Source organism: Polyodon spathula, chromosome 26, assembly GCF_017654505.1.
Source record: "Polyodon spathula isolate WHYD16114869_AA chromosome 26, ASM1765450v1, whole genome shotgun sequence".
Classification (NCBI taxonomy): domain Eukaryota; kingdom Metazoa; phylum Chordata; class Actinopteri; order Acipenseriformes; family Polyodontidae; genus Polyodon; species Polyodon spathula.
This window is the reverse complement of record NC_054559.1, coordinates 15,737,020-15,743,019: the sequence shown is the minus strand read 5'-3', so window position 1 is coordinate 15,743,019 and position 6,000 is coordinate 15,737,020.

Here is a 6,000-nt window from a genome sequence, read left to right as displayed (position 1 = left end):
AGAAAACTGCAAAGTGAAAACAACAAACAAAGTGTCGGTTTTAACAGTGTACGGAAAACACCAGACAATGCAGGATAAATGGTTGTGTGCTTTACAAGTGACTGTATGTCTGTATGCATTTCACCCACAACTTGAAAACATTTAACAGAGCTACATTTGGAAGCGCTAAAAGAAATTTAATATATTTAACGACTTGCGTTTCAGTTGACCTGTTTTTTTCTTTGCTGAGATGTCTGGTTTGGTAACTTTATTGGAAGTGTTTCTCCTTTCTGAATATAAAGAACAAATTTGGAGTAAACAGCTTTGAGAATTTAGCCCAGTGTCTTTGGCACACGTGGGTTAGACGTTAAGTTCTATTGCATTCCGGGATTGTTGAGATGGAAAACCTTCTCCGCAGGGTACAGAAATGTAATTGATCAATTTTTAAAGGCACTCAATTAAGACTACAAGGGGAATGAATAATTCAGAACTGTTACACATAAAGCATTTCCAGTTTGGTGAGCTTAAACAAAATGCTTTCCATTAGAGATGAGGGGGAACTTGAGCCTCTGTGTACAGTGACAGAGTGCGTCTCCAGAAACAGAACCAGCAGAGCGTAGCCAAGCCATAAGTGATCCCTCGCTACAACGACAAGCAGGGAGCGTCTTTCTATCTGTTGCTTTCATTAAACAGGTTTTGAGAATATGAGCTGGCCGAATATCGAACCGTACATCAGCCTGTACTGTAGCTGTAGTCCCGGTGTAAGCAATAACATTAGATACTGTCAGACAAGCAGCCTAGAAAACAAAACATCAACTGAACTATCCGTACCATAATGAATCAGTTTGCTCAATGGGTCAGTGATTTTAAATTTTAAATGCTGCATGCGTTCATGAGAAATGTACCCATTCCTGTCTGAACTGGGAACTAAAGAAATACAATGTAAATGCACTTGTAAAAGCTTGAATTTCCATTCAGCTTTTAATTCCAAGACATTAGGAAGAAACAGGCCGTGCCGGACGGAGCCCAGAGTAGCTGTGTGCCTCTGTGCTGGACTCCAAAGCAGCCTGCAAGCACATTAACGTAATGTGTGGCTGGCTTCTCGCAATCAAACTGATTTCTCTGGGGGGCTGTTCATGCCAAGTGAATTTCTCATAACAATATTAGACCTGAACAAGCTTGAGGAACAAGAATGAAATCATTAAATAAAAAACAACGTTGACCATGGCTGTTGTTTGGGGTGTGTGGTTTTAGTTGCAGTATACTACAGAATGTAATCCTGGACCAAAAATATATCTGCCTTGTTTAGGACGCTGGTCCTCAAAGTGTGTGCATGACAACCAAGGCATGATACTCATTCTCTTTAGACATTTATCTAATCGTTTATTACACAGCGACAGGCTGAGCCTGTATTATTTGGGTATTGTGTATTTCAGGATACACTTTCAGGGTTTGATCCTTTACTGACTGTTTTATTCCTCTGCTGGTACATTGGCAAGGCCACATGCAAATCAACTGAAAAACCTAAAACGCAAAATGAACATGCAGTTCACACAGCCACTGCACGGGAAAACACTCTCTCTGCCCAGAGAGCTGCAGCCAGGCTGAAAGACTGCAGGTTCCCCCAAGAACACAACACGAATGGAGCCAGCAGACTATAGGGTGAGATAATGCAATATTCATATTGCACTGTGGAAACCTCTGTTTGGTATGCCTGCCCTTACAGGCTTGGGACATAGTGGACCAGACATATTCTCTTATTGTCCCATTAGAAAGTTTGCATCTTCCTTAGCTTACATTCTCAAGGATAATTACTGCAACTCATCCTTAGCATTTTTTTTTTCTTCAGAATGGGAAAAAAACACCAATTAAACGCTTAGTTGGATGAAACAGCTTTGAGAATTTAGCCCAGCATCTTAAGTAATAACACTGTGTGCTTCTGTGGAGAGTAAGAAATATAGTGATGAATTATACCCTGGTATAATCCCCCATTGAGTGATGCAACCTGATAACAGTATCCCCTAATCGCTACTTGTAACTGATCTGCGAGAGCAAACAATTCAGACCCTTTAGAGCAATTACAGTTCATGGTTCTAATCGATCAATCCAGATGAAAAGCCTACCAGCTCCAGACAAGTACCCTACCCGTCAGGTCTCTACATGCATATCTTCAATCTGGAATTTTCCATCCCAGTATTTTATATGAGACATACCGTACTGCAAGGCTGGGAGCTTCTACAGTAACTATCGACTCCCCAGTAAAGTGCTTTGTCAATAAGCACGGTTTGCATGTGAAGAGGGAGGCTGATTCTGAAGCACAGCAACGGTGTGTATGCCTGTGAGTGAAGAAAAGCAGGTCTGCAGTGTCAATGTACAGTGCATTGGTCCTGTACTGAGGGCTGCAGTGTCAATGTACAGTGCATTGGTCCAGTACTGAGGGCTGCAGTGTCAATGTACAGGGCAATGGTCCTGTACTGAGGGCTGCAGTGTCAATGTACAGTGCAATGGTCCTGTACTGAGGGCTGCAGTGTCAATGTACAGTGCAATGGTCCTGTACTGAGGGCTGCAGTGTCAATACACAGTGCAATGGTCCTGTACTGAGGGCTGCAGTGTCAATGTACAGTGCAATGGTCCTGTACTGAGGGCTGCAGTGTCAATGTACAGTGCAATGGTCCTGTACTGAGGGCTGCAGTGTCAATACACAGTGCAATGGCCCTGTACTGAGGGCTGCAGTGTCAATACACAGTGCAATGGCCCTGTACTGAGGGCTGCAGTGTCAATACACAGTGCAATGGTCCTGTACTGAGGGCTGCAGTGTCAATGTACAGGGCAATGGTCCTGTACTGAGGGCTGCAGTGTCAATACACAGTGCAATGGCCCTGTACTGAGGGCTGCAGTGTCAATACACAGTGCAATGGTCCTGTACTGAGGGCTGCAGTGTCAATGTACAGTGCAATGGTCCTGTACTGAGGGCTGCAGTGTCAATGTACAGTGCAATGGTCCTGTACTGAGGGCTGCAGTGTCAATGTACAGTGCAATGGTCCTGTACTGAGGGCTGCAGTGTCAATGTACAGTGCAATGGTCCTGTACTGAGGGCTGCAGTGTCAATACACAGTGCAATGGTCCTGTACTGAGGGCTGCAGTGTCAATACACAGTGCAATGGCCCTGTACTGAGGGCTGCAGTGTCAATACACAGTGCAATGGTCCTGTACTGAGGGCTGCAGTGTCAATGTACAGGGCAATGGCTGTACTGAGGGCTGCAGTGTCAATGTACAGGGCAATGGCCCTGTACTGAGGGCTGCAGTGTCAATGTACAGTGCAATGGTCCTGTACTGAGGGCTGCAGTGTCAATGTACAGTGCATTGGTCCTGTACTGAGGGCTGCAGTGTCAATGTACAGTGCAATGGTCCTGTACTGAGGGCTGCAGTGTCAATGTACAGTGCAATGGTCCTGTACTGAGGGCTGCAGTGTCAATATACAGTGCAATGGCCCTGTACTGAGGGCTGCAGTGTCAATGGTGCCCTGTACTGAGGGCTGCAGTGTCAATGCACAGGTGTACTGAGGGCTGCACTGTCAATACACAGTGCAATGGTCCTGTACTGAGGGCTGCAATGTCTATACACAGTGCAATGGTCCTGTACTGAGGGCTGCAGTGTCAATGTACAGTGCAATGGCCCTGTACTGAGGGCTGCAGTGTCAATACACAGTGCAATGGTCCTGTACTGAGGGCTGCAGTGTCAATACACAGTGCAATGGTCCTGTACTGAGGGCTGCAGTGTCAATACACAGTGCAATGGTCCTGTACTGATGCAGTGTCATGCAATGGTCCTGTACTGATGTGCATGCAGTAGGGCACATAAAATGGCATGACACTGCAGCTCTAACACTTCTGACATGCGGTCTCAATACACGCTGGTCGAAGTACCACTGAAGTGCCGCGATACTGTAATCAGGAATCCACTGTGTTGCCATTGCTGGAAATGCTGTTGCTGGTTAATCACTGGGATGCTTTAAGACACGACTTGACAAAGCTTTGAGATCAATGGGCTACTAGGAACCGGACGAGCACCGTTGGTCCCAATGGCCTCCTCCTGTTATTAAATGTTCTTAAGTTCTTTATTCATGTCATAAGGTAATGTAGATCCTTAATAATACGATACATGCCTCACTTGATTCCATATTCTCTGTTACAAAGTAAAAGTTTTCTTTTTCCTTAATAACTTTATTAAAGTAGATCCTAGCTAAATATATGGATGGTCACGTCTTCTGGAAGAGTAAACAGCAGATTGTAACATTTCATCCTGGAGTCAATGTGAAGAAACAAAGCTTTGTAGCCTCTGTGTAGGTTTCGACTTTCAATAAGGAGTACACTGGCATCACACTACATTTTGCTCTTTTGTTGACAGATTCAGTGCCTCCATATCCCAGGCGATATCTGAAATGGAGCCCCAGCATTTATCACTGAGTAGGGGCCGTGCTGAAGCATTAGTGCTTTGATTGTGGAGAGCCGGCGAGGATCTTATCTCCAAACTGCTTTTCCTCTGTGGGCTGCTCTCCTCACATTCAGAAGAGAGATGCCTGTGCTGGAACACTGCCGCCCTCTGCTGGAGTCACGTGGCAATGCCAGCTGAAACAGTGAGCAGGGAGAAGCAGCTTTTGTTTCTAATTTCAGAAGCACCTTGCACTGCTGAAAGGCACTTTCTTTCATTCAGCTGCCCTGGGCATGCAGCGCAGTATCTGGAGAGATAAAGCGTTGCTATGGTGACTTCCTCAAAAGCAAAACAGACCTAGGCAAGGTAAGAAGGAAGGAAGGAGCTGTGGGTGACACAGTTTGGTCGATGTTACTAGAGAGCTCAGACTTGCAGTTACCTTGCGTGACAGGGGGAGCCTCTGTAGTGACCTGTCATGACAGGGTGAGCCTCTGCATTGACCCGTCGTAACAGGGGAGCCTCCGCATTGACCCGTCGCGACAGGGGGAGCCCTCTGCAGTGACCTGTCGCGACAGGGGGAGCCTCTGCAGTGACCCGTCGCGACAGGGGGAGCCTCTGCAGTGACCCGTCGCGACAGGGGGAGCCTCTGCAGTGACCTGTCGCGACAGGGGGAGCCTCTGCAGTGACCTGTCGCGACAGGGGGAGCCTCTGCAGTGATCAGAACTACAGCAGGCTCCGCAGCACAGCTACTAAAGCAACAAGAAGCTGATCCAGTGTGGCTATGGGCTACGTTGTAGCTGAAAGGTTTTCCAGCACATTTCCCCATGTGTCACTGCTCACACAAACACACAGGGTCTTTAATCTTTCATTTAACAGAAAACACGCTGTCACATGACAGCTGAAGAACAGTCCTAACCACAGGAGTTTTGCCAAGCTGAAGGGCACCATGTTCAAGTACATCGTCAGGGAGCCCCAGATCGTCAGCAGCAGGACAATGCGACTCAGGATGTCTCCAACTAAAACAAATAACAAAATCAAAACTGCTGCGGCACTGCCAGGGTGAAGCTTTATCCGCGAACGGCTTGTGAGAAGAAAAGGAAGAAGACGACGTCTGGATATTTTTTCAATTCCCATTGTTTCTGCTCACCTGGGTTAAAGTACATCGCTGTCAGATCAGCTAAAGATATTGTTTTGTTTATATTAAAACACTTTGGCACAAATCTGATTCTGAACCGGATCTGCAGCAGACACAGCCGGCCGGCTCCTTTTGAAAGCACAAAAATATGACATTGCGTGAGATCCAGTCGAGGCAGTACCAGCACACACCAAAACTAACAATTAATAGAAAAACCTCTTTAGCTTGAATCACAAAGACCATGGCCTGACTATTGCAGCTGTTACCCTTACTAACATAAAGACCATCATCATCACCACCACCATCAACCTCTCCCTGGCATGGCTTCCTTATCTTACATGTGCAGTGTAGATGTACTGCACTCATTATAATAACGTTTCACAAGAACAAAACAAACACAACAAAATAAATAACAGCAGAAGCTGAAATCCACTTGTATCATGTTAGCATATTCA